Source organism: Akebia trifoliata, unplaced genomic scaffold (genome assembly GCF_017979445.1).
Source record: "Akebia trifoliata isolate Shusen 1 unplaced genomic scaffold, ASM1797944v1 Contig00843, whole genome shotgun sequence".
Lineage (NCBI taxonomy): Eukaryota > Viridiplantae > Streptophyta > Magnoliopsida > Ranunculales > Lardizabalaceae > Akebia > Akebia trifoliata.
Genome location: NW_028237260.1, coordinates 1 through 18,429, shown reverse-complemented (window position 1 = coordinate 18,429; position 18,429 = coordinate 1). Strand labels below are relative to the sequence as shown.

General features: G+C 32.2%; 1 pseudogene; it reads left to right on the top strand.

The window, feature by feature from the left end:
• Positions 1-13,200: 13,200 nt before the first annotated feature.
• On the top strand, positions 13,201-15,161 carry LOC147380973 (glucan endo-1,3-beta-glucosidase-like; annotated as a pseudogene).
• The last annotated feature ends 3,268 nt before the right edge of the window (positions 15,162-18,429 follow it).

Below are 18,429 nucleotides of genomic sequence, written 5' to 3'. Positions count from 1 at the left end.
TTAAATACTGAGTTTCTTTTATGCTTGTTTTGGTTTATTTATACTCTTGATAAATTATTTCTTGTCGCTTAAAGAAATTGATTATGATTAGTCATTATTTATGCATTATTGTGTACACATGTTATCTTTGCCTATGAGTAGATGTATTCGTAAAGTATTAAAAAATGCTTGGACTAGACGTGAGTTGGCATCACGTTGATAAAGTCTTTATTTTGGATAGAAAAATGATGGAATATCACATGACTTGTTGCTAGTAAAATATCAGAATGACATGTGATGAGTATGAAGTTGGACACCTAGGGAATGTATATACAGACTATATTGAGGAGTGTACATTGCCTAATACCTCAAAGAAAGTTCATGTAAAAGTAAACTCTTAAATTCATTGATAGTACTAGTTTTGAGACCATGAAACTATCTTAGGGCCAACAAATGAGCACTTTGTACATCCATGATCCATCATTAGTGGTATTTTTGAATGAAGGTGATAGTTAAAAGATTATCTGAAATTTTTTGAAGAATTATTTTTTAAAAGAGTGCACTTGATTATTCAAAAGGTAATAATCTAAAAAGTCGTTTTAAACAAAAGGTATATATGAAGGTCAAGTAGGAGATTGTTGGAATTATTACTATTATTAAAATTATTTTGTGGTCCTTTCATATATACAAATTTTATATAAAAATACTGGATTGTAATTTGTTCAAAACATAAAGGGTAAAATTGAAAATCATGCTTGTGGTCTGATATTGGTTACCAACATAAAATATGATGGGTTAGTGAATATCTTATCAAATCTTAAGTGGTATTCATCTAATATTAGAATTCTATGATGGAAAGAAAATCTAATATCCTCTTTTATAAGTAGGTGGTCGTCCCCCCTCTCTACATATAGATTATTCTATTATTGAGATAGAAGTTCCCATTACCAAAGGTGTAGGCAAAGTTGGGGTAGTATGCTTATTCTTTTCAGATCAAGATCAAAGTGTTCTTTGTGGATTATCGAAAAAACGAATCCAGGTATTTTAATATTGATTCCCTTTCAATTTGATTATTATGTTTTGTTTAAGATCAAATCTTAGATCCGTGAATATTATGTTTGTAGTAGTTTTTCCCAACACAAACTTCTTCGATATCAATTGAAAATTATTTTTCTTGTTCGAAATTGGCTCAAGAATAGCGATCAGCTTTAGATGAAACTAATATTTAATTTTCTTCAATTTTATTTGGGTTGAGAAATTAACAATTCCTCTAACATTCCAAATAATTATAGACATTTGAAAACAATTTTTTCTTGATCTTGTCATCTTAGAGGAACCCAAAAATGACAATGATTTCCTTCTACGCATCTTCTTAATCCCCTCTTTGAGCCCACCTATATCAGAATTATAATCCATGGATTTAAGCTCATCGTCATCACTACAGCTTCGAAGAGAAAGAGAATCTTCAACATATTGATTTTGAATATTCAGACCTCATTCATTAGCCTGACCCAAAAGAACCATAAGTGACCTGAATTTTGGATAATTACTAACAACGATTTTTTCCTTCGCTTTCCTTACATTAATCTTCTTATCAACCAATTTATTATTTTTATTTTTCTCATCTTATCCTTGCTTTTCTCTGGCAGAACAGACTTTGGCTAATCATTAGCAACATTAAGATCTTTATTCTTAAATTGGCAAGATGCTTCTAGATGGCATACTTTTTGACAGAACTTACAAAAATGGGGCACAACATCATAATTAACTTTCTGCCAATATCCCATTGCTCCATGACTGATCCTAATACTATCAGGATGATCTTTCATCATATCTAGGAGTACACAGACTTTGGCTCCATTCAGACAAGAACCTTTTTTCGTTGCTAAATCAATAGTAAGAATTTCACCCACCAGAGAAACAATACTTCTCAAATTCTTCTCTTCAGGATATAAAAAAGGAATATCGGGAAAGGTGATCTACCCCGGCATCACCGAAGCATCCTTTTCTCATAGCATAATCGCCCACAAAAATATGTTCTTTCATCCAAATGGTCACCATATCTGAATGATTATCAAAATTCATAAGTATATGTCGGGCATCAATGGTGGACGCCTTGCAAGCAATATGAATGTTCCAGCATTTAATCTCCTTCCTAACCTCTTCAACTCCAGGACTAAAATATTTGGTTTTCTAAGAGGATTTAAAGAACTTCGCTACTAGAGCAAATTGAAATCTCCTCGATCCTGCTTGCACATCAACCTCAGAAAAACTCACTATTGGTTTACCAAAGTGAGTCGTTTGCTTAGGACATGGCTTATCCATAAATGTTTCCTGAGGACCTGGATCATCCTCATCGAAGGTTTTATTCCGAGCCACAACCTAAGCAAAAGACCTTCCTCCAAGGTTAGGAGGAACATCCATAATCCAACTTGAACAAAATTGCATATCCAAATAATAAAATAAGAAATTTATACACGGGAATTTGTAGAAAAACCTTTTACAATCTCTATATATTTTCGAAGAATCGATACATGAAATACGACATGCACTCTCAAAAGTTGAAGTAGGAGTGCTACTTGATAAGTCATTGGTCTTACTTCAATTTTGAAGGATCTCAAATGATTCAATGATTCCAACAGATTGATCAAGAATTCTTACTTGACTATCTCCTTAAAAAATGTGATACAAACAAAAGTTATCTTGTAATAATAACCCATAAGAGAATCTATACTGATACAATCCTGAAAACCTCGTAGTTGGTTTGTCAAATAAATTAATTTCGATATTCTATATATATATATATATATATATAATTAATCAAATAATTTTGTTATTATAGAGATGGATCACATATGGATGGGTTTGCAATTATTTTGTTTGTTTAAATTGAATTAGAGAGATTATACGAGCTGTAGATGATGATAAAATAAAAACAAAGAAAACCTTGGCAAACAAGGGTTGAATCACATATATAACGTTAATCCAAAGTATTTTTTACTTCAAATCCAATTCAAGTTTATAGAAATGATTAAAAATAGTTTTTGAATAAGATTTATCTAAAATAAACTATTAAAAGAAATACTTAAGAATATAATAGATAATTGTCGATCAAATGGATCCACCTTCACAAGTTTTATCAGTGAATTTTGATTTTCTTTTTATCTCAATCTATTAAATAAAGTTAATGTTTGTGTATAGGAAAATCAAGTAGTTAAAACATAAACGAGATCATAAGTATGTAATAATTTAGGCCGAGATTATTAGGTAATAACTATTTTCTATTGAGCATGGTTCTTCTTGAACTTATCAAAGAAAGAGATTATCAAAACTTTGAACATATTTAATATTCAATCTAATAATAAATACCTATGTTATCACAATAAAACTATTAAGTCATTACGAGAATAGTAAAATACTGACAAATCTTACTCAGCTTTCCTCAATCGATCTAACGAAGATTTAGCCAATAGTCATCGCAAGATCAATAAAGTAAATAAAATAAAGAAAACATGAAAATGAAAAGAGATGAGAGTAGTAAATTATCTTTATTACTTTTTGACTTGAACTGACAGAGTCACCTTACAACTTTCATAAAATTAAGAAATAAAAATATAAAAACCTAAACTAAAAGGATAGAAAAAGAGAAGTTGACCTCCGGAGGAGATTAGAGATCTCTGAGATAAGATGCCCTTTAGTCTAGTCTCCTATTTATAGAGAAACCAGATTATGATTTTTTGGGTAATTAAGATTTCAGATACATTCTATGATTACAAAAATATCAAAGTCCTACTTCAATACGAATGTTTTTGAGCTGCTAAGCTTCAATATGAATTTCAAGGCTTGACTTTCTTCATTTATTGTGCCGTCGTCGTTGATCATGGTGCCGCGATAAAGTTTTGGTCAATTGACTTGAAGTTTGGTGTCTTATTTTGGATCCTAGGTCAAAGTCGTAACTTCAGATTTTCTTGATTCGCCTTGAAATTCACGAATAATTCCTATTACACGTAAATAATAGTAATTAGTTCCGAATTATATAATTAAATTGAAAATGATGATAAATATGGACTAACTATGCATTATGTTTAATGAGGGGATTTAGTGTTCAATTCATTATAATTAAATTGAAAGTTTTGATCACACGTCAAACCTAGATTTTGCTAGTATTGAGGAAAAATAAAATAAAAATTAAGTTACAAACTACTTTTGTAGGTTACACGACTACATTTAGGGAATGTAACAAGCCCTTAAACCTTTAGGTTGCCCCTAGTGGACGAGTTTAACTCGTGAGGGTTTGTAGTGAATATATTTATCAATTCAAATACTTCACAGAAATATAAAAAATCAAACTCAATGGATGTAAAGCAAACATAATGATTTTTTAAAAATTAGTCAAAGGTCCATATGTTTGAGCAAAGTTTTAGTTTTCACTTTTCAGTTTTAAAAATTTCAAGACTAACTTGAGTGCTCATGCAATTTTTCTGATTTTTCTTTTAAAAACAACATCTTTTTAGGAATAAGATTTCACTCCTAACTGTTAAGAATGGTCAGTTCTACTTTCATTCTAACTAAAAACTAATCATTCTGTCTAGGATTGTTAGAGGTGTAGATGTTCACTTTACTACCTCTAAGGGGCTTTATCTGTGATATTCCAACTTACTCACATTTTTACCATTGATGGCTTTCACCCTACTGAAACTATTTATCTTTGGTCATATTGGACTTTTTTTTTGTACTTTTTCAGTTCTAGCATCCTTGCTTTGATTTGGTCTTTTTCACATATATCTATTTTTTCTTTTCTCAAAATTTTCACACTTCACAATTTTTTTGGTTTATTTGTCAACTTGTGCACACATCACTATTTTTCTGGTGTTCTTTTTATAAAAAATAGGTAGTCCTTTTCAAGGTACTCAGTCTAATCCTATGGTTACTGTCCAAGTCATATTATCTCCAATTCTATTTTTCTTCTAATCAAACAAGCAAAGGACAAGGAAGTCATAGTTCATTAGATTTGGTTTCTCCTAACACTCTAAACAAAGAAAAAATGGTTATTCCATAAAATCTTATTTTTACTCAATCAAAAGTATTGTGAATTTTCAAAGTATTCTCTTAATTTTTTTGATGATAAATAACCAAAAAGAACTTATGATAAAAAATTAGGATATGAGTCTGAAATTTGAAATTCATATGTAAACACTACATAGAAAGAATTTGAAGAAAATATTTTGCAAGTGTTAAATATTTCTGATTTTTTCAATTTTGTTTATGAAAATATGAAACTAAACTAGCCATGAAATAAACATGACTAAACTACCAATGAGATGCAAGGTAATTGTGAGCTAACTTAATACCCTCAAATCTAAATGACATATTGTCCTCAATATGTAAGTAGTAAGGAAAGAGAAAAATGTTAGATCACACTTGAAACAGATTGGGCATTAATATGCAAAGTCTTATTACAACTAATTTGAAAAAAGTGAAAGTTAGAACAATGATAATTTTTGAAGTAGTTTTTGCATAAAAAAAATCCTACCTAAAATAGAAAAACAACCTAACTAAGAAATTAAAAATATCCTAATTTAAAATCTAAAATCACATTAATCTAAATTTGAATTCTCGATGGCCCGTGCAATTACATGTGCTTTCTTTTCCTCAATATAGGCCAATATTTATCTCTGTTGTTCAATCAACAATTTTTGACTAGTCTGTAGTCCTAATAGTACTGGTTCATCGGTTTGGTTGAGAGTTAGCTTAGGAAAAAAGAGAAATAGATGGAGATTAAGGTTTACGTAAAAACCTAAAATTAAAAAAAAATCCTAACCACATTATTCAAAAATAAAAACACATGGGTTGCCTGCAAAACAATGCTAAGTTTAACGTCTTTAATCGGACCTATCAAAAGGTCTGATTTCTAGAAATTTTCCTAACATCTAATTTTACGGACATGGCAATTGACTTCCACCCCAAATGATAGGTATGATTGACTTACCACCCCAAATGATAGGCAGACAAATTTTGATCATCGTTAGGACACGAAACTGATTTTGTAAAATGATCAACATCCCTCGTTTGTCCTCAATTCTGAGTGTCATCACCTTTTCGAAATAGTTTTCATCCATCATATTCTCAAAGATAATAGAAGTTGTAAGACAGGGAGCGTGTTTATAATCTTGCAAAATGATATGTTGAATAGGATACGAGGTTGGATCGGTAGTGGTTGGAATTGGTGTGACTAACAAATTAGAGTTCATCCTTGATTCTTCCTCAACAATAATCTCATTTGACGGTGGATCAATTTCCTTAGTGACATTTGTACAATCAACTTGTTCGTTGGGAATTTGGAACACAACTTGACTCTCGAGGACTATCCCATTTGAAAATTGATCATTCTTTTTTTCTTTTAAAAACATAGTGAACGGACCTAGTTGGACTTCCATCATTGTTTTAGTTGAAATTGTAACCTCATTGGTTAGAGTTTGAACTTCAATTGAGATGGGTTTTTCAATTATTAATGGAAAATGATCAAAATTCTCAAAAGATTAGAACTGGTCATTAAGGTTATGTTGAAAAAATAGTAGATTTTTTTAAAGTGAGATATCCTTAATTTTGAATTGATCAATTTGCTCTTCTTCTAATGGTAGTTTAGGGTGACTCAACTGAGTCTCAATTTCGACTAAGGCTTAACTAATGTCCTGGAGTTGGTGATTGAACAATTGTTGTAAGAATTGTTTTTATTGAATTATAAACTCAGTCATCATGAATTCTAATGATGAAATTGGAGGAAATGACAAATATGAATGAGTGGATGTTGACTCAGGCTCTATAGCTCTATAATCGAAGAATTGTTGAGAATCATAGGATTATTGAAAAATTATGATTGGATTCATCCTTGAGGTGTCGTGCATATAAAAATCCTTATGACTACGTATGTGACTACCCTAGGTGAAGTTATTCTGACTAGATATGGTATCTAAGGGAAATCAATTATTTACATGGTATGGTTGGTCGAACGAATTAGGTGTCAATATCCAATAAGAATTTTGAGAATTACGGACAATGGGCAGACTCAGACAATACTCGATAGAATGATCATAATTATTACATTGAATGCACGGGATCCACGATTCTCTATTAAATTTCATGATGATGCAAAATTTTCTTGAGATTCTGTATCTACTTTAATATACATTACGGACTTGCTAAAAAAACATGGAGAAATTCATGCAGTGCTTTATGGGTTCTTATTAGAATATACAGCTCTTAACTATTTCAAAGGTATAGCTTGAGCCTCAAACTCAATTTTCTAAAATCAAAATCAACAAGTTTAGTCCCCAAATGAGAGGTGGTGCACAATGCTGAGCAATGACACTCTTAAATCACCTCTTCGTCTAGAATAAATGTAGATTATCCTTCTAATACAGTAGGGTACAGTGGGGTAGGATTGCGCTTAGGTACTGATTTTGATTAAGAAGTGCAATTGGTGCAACTCAGGCTAGCCTTGCCTATTGAGCTCGATGGAACCTATGGTCGAGTTTAATCAGATTTTAATTAAATTTGGATTTGTGTGAATTAATTTCTTAATAGGGCAAAAGATCGGTGATGAAATCTGATTCTTATCTTGTTTGTGCCATTCTTGTAACGGTGCCCTTTTATTATTTTGCAATCGAAAATGTGCAATTAAATCATTCAAATTCAATACAGAAACTCATTTGAAAGGGATGCGTGAGGATTTTGAGTTTTACTTGACGTTCTAGATGGATGATGATTGAGTTGAGTCGACTCGGGCTACCGACATCAAACTCGATGTATGAACCCGAGGAGCTGAGACAGTTACGTCCCACTATCGTCTTTCTTTACTTCTATTACACTTCGAGCCTTCTCGGAATAATTAAAATTAAATTAAAATTTTTTAAAAAGAAAATCCTACTGTAGTTCTACTTTAAATAAAAAAATAAATTCCTGTTCTTCGTCAAAGAATCGAATCCAGGTGGTGGAATAAAATTTCCCAACCATCATGTTGCTCCTCATCGAATTTTTTGACTGAAAACATAATACAAATCAAAGTTAAAATTTCAGAAAACTTATATATTCATTGAAATCCAGAAGTTTGAAGAAAAATTATACAAAAATTTGTAGTACGAATCTCGAGGTTTGATTGTGATGCCATAGTTGACCCAAGTGTCGCAAATTTTTTTTGATGAAATTGACTCAAATTTTAGGGTTTTGTTCGTGCTGACTTCAGGAATCCAGCAATATTTTTTTTTTGAATTTGTCTGAAAGAAAATTTTGATCGATAGAAAATCGAATATGATTTTTGACTAAAAAGAAGTTGGATTACATTGTTGTCCCCGACAGTGATGCCAATTTGTTTGAGTTGTAGATAATGATAAAATAAGAATAAAGAAAACCTTGGCAAGGTCGAACTACAGAGATTACGTTAATCAAAAGTATTTTTTACTTCCAATCCAATTCAAGTTTATAGAAACGATTAAAAATAGTTTTCGAAAGAGATTAATCTAAAATAAACTACTAAAAGAAAGAATTAAGAATATGAGAGATAAATGTAGATCAATTGGATCCATCTTCACAAGTTTTATCAGTGAATTCTGGTTCTCTTTTTATCTCTATTTATTAAACAAAGCTAATGTTTGTGGCTAGGAAAATCAACCAGTTAAAATATAAACAAGATCAAAAGTATGTAATAATTTAGGTCGATATTATTAGGTAAACATTAACTATTATCTATAAACCATGGTTCTTTTTGAAATTATCAAAGAAAGAGACCATCAAAACTTTTAAAACATTTAATAATCAACCTAATAATAAATACTTACGCTATCACAATAAAACTATTAAGTTATTACGATAACAAAAAATATTGAAAAATCTTACTCAGGCTTCCTCAACTGATCTAATGGAGATTTAGCCAATAGTCATCGCAAGATTAATAAAGTAAAAATAAAATAGAGAAAACATGGAAAGGAAAAGAGATGAGAGAAAGAAATTATCTTTATTATTTCTTGACTTGAAACCAACAGAGCCTCCTTACAACTTTCATAAAACTAAGAAAGAAAAATATAAAAACCTAAACTAAAATAATAGAAAAAGATAAGTTGACCTCAGGGGGAGATTGGAGATCTCTGAGATGAGATGTCCTTTAGTCTAGTATCCTATTTATAAAGAGACCAGATTAGGATTTCTTAGGTAATTAGGGTTTCGGAAATATTTCGTGATTATAAAAATACAAAAATCCTACTTCAATACGAATGTATTTCAATCACCTAATTCAATACGAATTTTTTAAGGCTTGACTTTCTTCGTTGACTATGCCGCCATTGTTGACCATGACGCCGCTATAAAGTTTTGCTCAATTGACTTGAATTTTGGTCCACGATCTTCTTTTGGATCCTGGATTAAAATGGTAACTTCGGATTTTTCCGATTCGCCTTGAAACTTCGCTAATAATTCTTGTTACACGTAAATAACAGTAATTAGTTCTGAATTACATAATTAAATTGAAAACAATGATAAATATGTACTAACTACGCATTATGTCTAATGAGGGGATTTAATGTTCAATTTATTAATAAATTCTATGTAATTAGGGCTCTAGAATGACTTTCTAGACCCTAATCAGAGATTCTACATTACTTTGTCATTATTTTGATTGAATTACGTACTTGAATTTTTTTTATTATAAGGTTTTTATCCATTTAGTCAACAAAGAGGCATTGTAAACCCTTAGTTATGTTTCTTGGGGTATTTATAGTTCTTGTTTTGGTGAAAGGGTGTAAAAAAAATCTGTAGCTGCAAGTTTTTTCTTCATAGTGGAATCAGTGTTATCCATGGACATACCTCAATCTTAAGGAAACCATGTAAAAATATGTGTTTCTATGCGTGTGTGTGTTTTGTTTTTTATTCGTTTCTTGATTAGATTATTTCGATTTTTTCTTAGCAGTATTTACATTACAAATATTTTCTACAAGTTTGTTTTAATTTGTTGCTAGTTGATAGAGGGGTCTCCTCTAATTGTACTTATTTGCTGTTTATTAATTGATCAGAACGAGATTATAGTAAAGAACATTGATCGCCTCCAAGGATGTAACCCATAAAAGGGTGAAGCTCATAAATTTGTGAATAAGTATTTTATTAACTAAGAAGCTCAACTTAAAAAAAAAAAGTATTTTTTTAACCAAGAAAATCTAGGAAAAAGAAATTTTGTTTTAAGAAATTATTTGTTTTACACAAATACAAATTTCTACATCCAAACAAATAAAATGACTCCCACCACAAGAACTCTTTCGGTTGAAATGGTATAACACGCCTAGCAATTTAGAAAAAGACTAATCATGGTTTGCACACATCAGCCTGATCATATTATTGGGTTAGAAGTAGATTTATTTTTAAACATGTCGCATTTCATCAAATCAAATCTATAATGTTTTGATTTAATGAATAAGCTTAACGAGATCAATAACTTAGAGATGACAAGAATTGAAACCTGTCCTTTTCGTTTGTTAATAATTTTGTACCATACAAATAGAAACGTATCCATTGACAACCCTACTTCAACCTCCCCAGGATGGGTAGGTCAAGTGTTTAAAACCCCAAGAAGCAATAAATTCCTTGGGACTACCCTCCAGGGTCCTGTTAACCCTTGACTCAACCTTTGACCGTGGGGCTAGTCTCACCCAAAGGGTGGGGATACCCATGATAAGAAAAAAAAAAAAAAAAAAAAAAAAACCCAAGCCAATATCTTCCCTAACAATCCCCTAGCTAGATATCCGCATTTTTAAGTAGTAGCAGGAAGCATGGTTTTAAATTTTGATTTCATGTTTTATGCACAACCAATACCTAAGGATGATTTTGAAGTTTCTTTCTAAGATTTATGAACTCGGAAGAAGAAGAAATGACATCTTGTCCCGCTCAGGAGCTCATGAATGATATGAAGATGACTAGGGATCATGAATGATTTTTAAAACTATGGCAAGAAGTATGGCAAAACGAGGATCATGCCATCATGTTGTTTCTAAAAACAATGGGGGGAAATATAATACTAAATAATTCCATGGTATTTTTATTGGTATTTTAAGTTTTTATTTTTGTGTATTCTTAATTAATTAATTTTTTTCATTATTAATTTGTAAAATAGGAAGTGTAGTGTTCAAAGGGTTGGTCTAGGCTAATGAAGTAGGCTCAAAATTGACTTAACCTGCTTATGTGAATAAAAGAAAATTGAGGTTGTATTCTTGGGATTTTGTCAAGAGAAGAGGAAGAAAGGGAGACGAAGAACTTAAAAAGGGTTTTCCTATTTTATGTAATAGCTCAAATTTCGATAAGAACTTATGAAGAGTTTTCCATTTAAATCTTGGTGTTTTGATTTGTCTCATTCGAGTTTACTTGTTTTCTTATTTATGATTTGGTTTTGTTCCATTGGGACTATTTACAACTAGCCAATTTAAAATTCTTAGATATACTAGTACTAGCAATGCATTAAAGATACAATTATCGATTCTCCCGAGAGGCCACGATTATCGTGAGATAACATATCAATGATGAGTCCGACTAGCTTTACTAAGTAAGGATTTCACCCTCATTAAGGTCCTTGGGCTCAACGTGTAGCATACAAAATCATGATCCAATGCTTTAGGGTTATAGAGGACAAAATTTTAAGAATTTTGAACGAAAAAAATTAGACAAAAAGGTAAATTTTCACCATTGAATATTAATTTTAAATTTGGGAGTTATATGGAAGTTTGGTTGTTGACCATTTTCAAAATCCTAGATCAAGCCCAAAGGAAATTGTTTATCTTGAGGGTTTTCCAATTTTAAGAAGAGTTTTCCAATTTGAAGTAAATTTCTTTTTTTGAATCTGTATTTTTCCATGAAATCTTGAGGGTTGTGTTGGATTGCCAATGTGGTAATCCATTTATGCAAAATGACTCTTAGTAAGGCTTAAAATCTTTACTCGGTTAGAAAGGAAAATGTTTATCTTTTATTTTTCTTTTCTCCTTGATTATTTTTTTTTACTTCGTATATTATTGTTTGGATGTACTTAAAAAAGTAAAAAAGAAATTATTTTTTAATTTCAACAAAACACTTTCTCCCAAAATAATTTTCTACTTTGTATCCAAACAGAGTTAAATTGTTTCCAAACGGAATCATAGTCAGAAAAAACCAATATGTGTGGAAAACTTTATTTTCACAAATATAAACACATGAAAAAATTTATTTTCGCAATTTGTGGAGTACAAAGCAAGGCAGTCTCACAGTTTAATACCATGTGGGTCCCACTTGGGACTTGAGACTTGGGAGCATAGTGGATTCTCCATTACCTAAGTATATGGTAAAACATTGACCATTGCCTTAGGAGTCAATTATTAGGCCAATTCTTTAATGCATAGAGCAAAACAAGTTCTAATACAAGGTCCTTCACGTTTGCGGGGTTGTGGTCAAGGTGAAAATTGGAGTTTAGCAAACTCTTTTAGGCTCATTAAATGATGGCATCCAATGGCTAGATATCTCAAATGATGATGATTTGGGTATGTAGGTTAGTCAAGAATTGGGATGTTAAACCCAAAACAATGCGGCCAAATAATGTGTGTTTTTATATGATTCCAATGGTAGATTTGAACAATCAAGTTGGCCATCCATGATCGATACACGCATTGAACTTGGTTGAAGAATAAGATAGACTACATGTACAGTGTTCAAAGGAGAACATCATACTGAAATTTTTAGAGTCGAGATAATCTGACTGCCCATGTGGCATACTCATTTGACTACCTGACATGACAAGTTTGGGAAGCATAGATCTTCTCTCCTTGGGATACACAGTTCCCTCAACATACACTCTTTTTGGGGAAGTTCAGCTGTGTATCCCAAGGAGAGCTGATCTACGGTTCCAAAACTTGTTTTGGGTATGAAGATTAGTCAAGGATTGGGATGCTAATCCCAAAATAATGTTGTCCAATAATGTGTGTTTTTGTGTAATTCCATTGGTAGATTTGAACAATCAAGTTGGCCATCCATGATCGAAAAAGCCTCGATCACCATGGATTGAACTTGATTGAAGAATCAGATGGACTACATGTATAGGGTGCAAAGGAGAGCATCATACTGAAATTTTTAAGGAGCTCAAAATGATGTTGGTGATGATATGTAGTTAAATATATCTTCTTCTCAATGGCAACATTCTATACAAGAAGCAATTTTCCTACAATGTCTGCAATACTGCTGCTGGTTGGAATGCTAATGGCAACCTTAGAATTTAAAAGTCTCTCTCTCACTCTCTCTCTCTCTCAGACACACACACACACACACACACACACACACACATGCATGCATGCACAAAGATATCAATGCCCATCCCACCATATATATATATATTCTGATTTGAATAATGGGTTTCAGATTCCCCCTCTGGCATACTACCTCATAATCTCCTGACGTGGCATGTGCTAGACCATATTTTTTTTCATTGGGATACACAACTGCACATATATCCTGAGACAAAAATCTATATATGAATCAAGCATATGCCACGCCATGAGAGTATGGGGAGTATGTCAGAGGGAGGAGTCTTAAAATCACAACCCTTCTGATTTTTTATTTATAAGGATGGTCTCTATGGTACGGATATCCTCACAACATATCACCCCACTCTGAAACTTCGAACTCCATAAAAAATTGTTTACAAATCAATGGTAAAAATTGACTGTCGCTGATTCTTCAACTTGTAAATCACTTTTGATGGGGGTTTAGAAGTTTCTAAACTGGCTGACTTTTTATGAGGATGATCTCCTCACCATAGAGATCATATTCGCAAAAAATCAGCCTATTTCAAAACTTTTAAGCTGATAAGACAAAGATTTGTAAGAACCATCATGCCCCCTTCCTATTCTACAAGAACATCTTCTATGTGGCACCTTGTTGTAGGTGTCTAGAACACATTGGGTACTCACTAGTCATCAACTCGTTTTCTACCGGACATGCAGCCCAATGTGTTTAATATCCAACCAAAAGGTGCCATGCAGACATTGTTCGTTGCTATAAATCGCTGCTCATATATATATGACCTACATACCAAAAGACATTCATCATCATTGAAATTTGTCTCAAATAACAAGATTCATTTAGCTGACCCCAAATCTTTGCTATAAAGCTTTGATAATGATACATGTTTTCTCTAATTCGTTTACATTGGAATTCAAGTTTTGTCTAAATATTCTTCTTTAAAATGATGCAGGTGGACAATCCATCGGTGTTTGTTACGGGCAAATAGGGAACAATTTACCACCACCACAAGAAGTTATTGATCTATATAGATCAAATAACATAGGAAGGATGAGAATTTATTTTCCAGACCAAACAACTCTACAAGCCCTTAGGGGATCCAATATTGAACTCATACTTGATGTGCCTAACACAGACCTTCAACTTGTAGCATCCGACGTTTCCGCCGCTAATGATTAGGTCCAAAGGAATATAAAGGACTACTCTCCTGATGTAAGGTTCAACTACATATCTGTTGGTAATGACAGCCCAAACGCCACTAATGTTTTGCCTGCTATGCAAAACATTTACAATGCAATTGCATCAGTGGGCCTACAAAGCCCAATCAAGGTGTCAATCGCGATGGACAGGGGTGTTCTAGGTCAATTATATCCACCATCAAAAGGGACTTTCATAGATGACGTGCGTTCGCATTTGGATCCAATCATAGGGTTCCTAGTGAACTATCAAGCCTCATTCCTGGCCAATGTGTACCCATACTTACAGTTACATAATAAGGCAGACATTCCTCTTCCTTATGCTTTATTCACTTCTACGTCCAATAATCAAGATTGTGAGCTTTAGTATCAGAATCTCTTTGATGCTCTTGTGGATGCTATCTACTCTTCTCTAGAGAAAGCGGGTGGGTCCGCTTTGGAAATAGTTGAATCGGAGAGTGGTTGGCCATCGATGGTGGTGATATTACGTCAATCGAAAATGCACGAATTTACAACCAGAATTTGATCAACCATGTGAAAGGAGGTACTCCGAAGAGGCCGGGAAGGCCCATAGAGACTTACGTGTTTGCCATGTTCAATGAGAATGAAAAAAGCGGCGAAAAGAGAGAAAAACATTTCGGGCTCTTTTTTCCAAATAAACAACCCGTATACCCGATCAATTTCAATTGATTGAGAGAAAAATTATTATGTATTAATTTTTGTATGAATCGTAAATATGAATTGTCTATACTTATGGCAGTGTAAGGAAAGTAATCTTAATAAAGAGTTTATATTTGCTAAATTTTTAATGAGATAATTTCCCTTTCCGATGTTTCGGAGAAGTAGTTAATTGATGAACATGTTGATCAAAACAAAGTAATATGTTTCTCCCTCTTATGTTTTCTAATTGTCTGTGCCTTGAATTATGGCATTCTTTACTAAAACTTAATTGAAGAATATGAATTATTCATATAAATATCAAATTTAGAATAAATTTTTATTATAGTTAGTAATGTTAGAATATATTGATTTTTAATGACATGTTGCTGTTGATAATGAATCAATGTACAGTTTGGTTATAAAACACCACGTGTATTGGGTTATAAAACATCTCAACTTTGATCTTACCAAAGTAGGAGAGCACAAAAAACTTCAACTCTCTGAGTTGGAAGAACTGTGTAACGACGCATATGATAGTGCTAAATTGTACGATGATCGTATAAAGGCCTGGCATGACAAATATATTAAAATAAAGTCCTTCCAGTTAGGTTAGCAAGTATTGCTCTATAATTTTTTCCTCCACCTATTTTTTAGAAAATTGAAATCTCGATTGACAGGATCCTTTGTTGTCCATAAAATTAATTCATATGACAACATTGAGATACTCAATCATTGGATGACAATATTTTCCAAGTCAATGGTCAATGGCTCAAGCCATTTCTCAAACTCCCTTCCCAAGTAAAAGATTTCTTTTTGAGGGATCCTGTGTACCAGCATTAGCCTCATGTCATTGTCTGGCCGAAGACAATAAACTTAGAGCTTTTCGGGAGGCAACCCTTGATTAGAAGGCGTGCAACGTGTTTTTGTTGCCACGTAATATCAATTTTTTTCATTATTTTCTCAATTTGACCTCACCAATAAGGGATAAAAGGGTAAAATTTTTTGCAAAATTTTATTTCAAAATTTTCAAAAAAAATTTATTTTCCAATTTGAAATTTTTCAGGAAAATTTATTTCATACCTTAGATAAGATACCACTATGCCTTTGGAAAAGTTTTCAAAGGACTCAAGAAGGTCAACTAACATTGCAAAGTTTTGCAAGCTGGTCAGTAGTAGATATTGGCTTACATTGAAGAGAAGAAGGCACATGCAAGTACACGTGCCACTGAGAGTTCAGATTCAGATTAGAATGAGTTTTTCTAGAATAGGATGTTTCTAATTCCTTTGCTAGGTTGTTTTTAAATTCTTAGGTAGGATTTTATTTTTATGCAACCCTGTTTTGGAAATTACCCTTGTTATAACTCTCACTATTTTCAGATTAGTTATAATAAGACTTTGCCAATTAATTTCAAAATTGATTCAGGTGTGATCTAGCCCTTCTTTTTATTTCTTTACTACTTTCATATTGAGGACAATACTCCGTTTAGGTTCGGGGGTAGGGTTAGCTCACATTTGCATTTTATTTCATATTATTGCTAGTTTAGTTTCATGTTTTGAAAAAAAATTAAAAATATTTTTCTTGAAACTCCTTATATGAAAAGTTTACATATGAATTTCAAATCTTAGGCTCATGATCGAAATTTTTTTGAGCATGCGTTCTTTTTATTTCTCATAAAAAAAATCAAAAGATTACTTTGAAAATTTATGACACTTCTGATTGGTCAAAAATAAGATTTTATGGAACAAGTTTTGACCATCTTCTCTGTTCAGAGTGTTAGGGGACACCGAATCTAGGGAACTATGACTTCCTTGTCCCTTGGTTGGCTGGTTAGAAGAAAAACAGAACTAGAGATAGTATGACTTGAACAACAACCATAGGATTAGACTAGGTACCTTGAAAAGGACTACCTAATTTTTGTAAAAAGAACACCAGAAAAATGGTGAAGTGTGAAAAAGTTTAGAAAATAAAAGGCAGAAAGATGTGAAAAAGACCAAAATCAATGCAAAAATGCTTGAGTTGAAAAAGTGCAAAAAGAAAAGAGTCCAATGAGACCAAATAGTTCTAATAGGGTTAGAGCCGTCAATGGTAAAAACGTGAGTAAATTGAAATATCACAGATAAAACCCCTTAGAGGTACTAAAGTGAAGATCCACACCTCTCACAATTTTAGATAAGATGCTTAGTTTCGAGTTAGAACGTAGGTAGAACCGACCATTCTTAGCAGTTAGGAGGTGAAATCTTATTATTAAAAAATGTTGCTTTTAAAAAAAAGATAAAATCAGAAAAACTGCACTAGTACTCAAGTTATTCTTGAAAATTTTCAAAGTGATAAATGAAAACTAGAACTTTGTTTCTTAAAGGACCTGTGACTAATTTGTGAAATATTGTTATATTTACCTTACATCCATTCAGTTTGAGTTTTATATTTCTGTGAAGTGTTAGAATTTTGTGGGTATATTCTTTACAAATCCTCCCGAGTCAAATTCGTCCACTAGGATAACCTAAGGGTTTAAGGGCTTGCTGTATTCGCTAAATGTAGTCGTGTAACCTACGAAAGTGGTTTGTACTTTAGTTTTTATTTTATTTTTACTCGGGACTAGTAAAATCTAGGTTTGGGGGTGTGATCAGAGTCTAGAAAATGGTTTCTATAGCCCTAATTACACAGACTTTATCAGTAAATCATACACTAAATTTTCTACTTACATATAGATCATTGTTAGTCAATAATAGTTCTTATTTTCAATTTAATTATATAATTTAGAACTAATTACTATTATTTACATGTAATAGGAAATATTCGCAAAGTTTTAAGGTGAAACAGAAAAATCCAAAGTTACCACTGTGATCCAGGATCTAAAACATGACTATAGATCAAAATTCAAGACATTAGGGCCAAATTTTACCGTGGTGCCATGGTCAAAGGCGGAGCTGCGGTCAATGAACAAAGTCAAGTCACAAAATTCGTATCGAAGCTTGGCGGCTGGACACCATTCGTAATAGACTAGTTTTTAATATTTTTTATAAATACGGAATGTCTTTAAAATCCTAATTTCCACAAAAAACCCTAATTTGGTCTCTCTATAAATAAGAAACCATACCAAGAGTTAAAAAAAGGAGATTTTAGAGAATTAGTTTTAGTTTTTATATATTTTTTTCTTTCTTTATTTTATAAAAGTTGTAAGGAGACTCTACAAGTTTCATAATCGAGAATCAATAAGGAATACCTTCATCGTGTGTTCTTAATTAATTTATGTGGTACAAAACTATTTGGAATAAGCCGAGAATACCATGTCATTCTT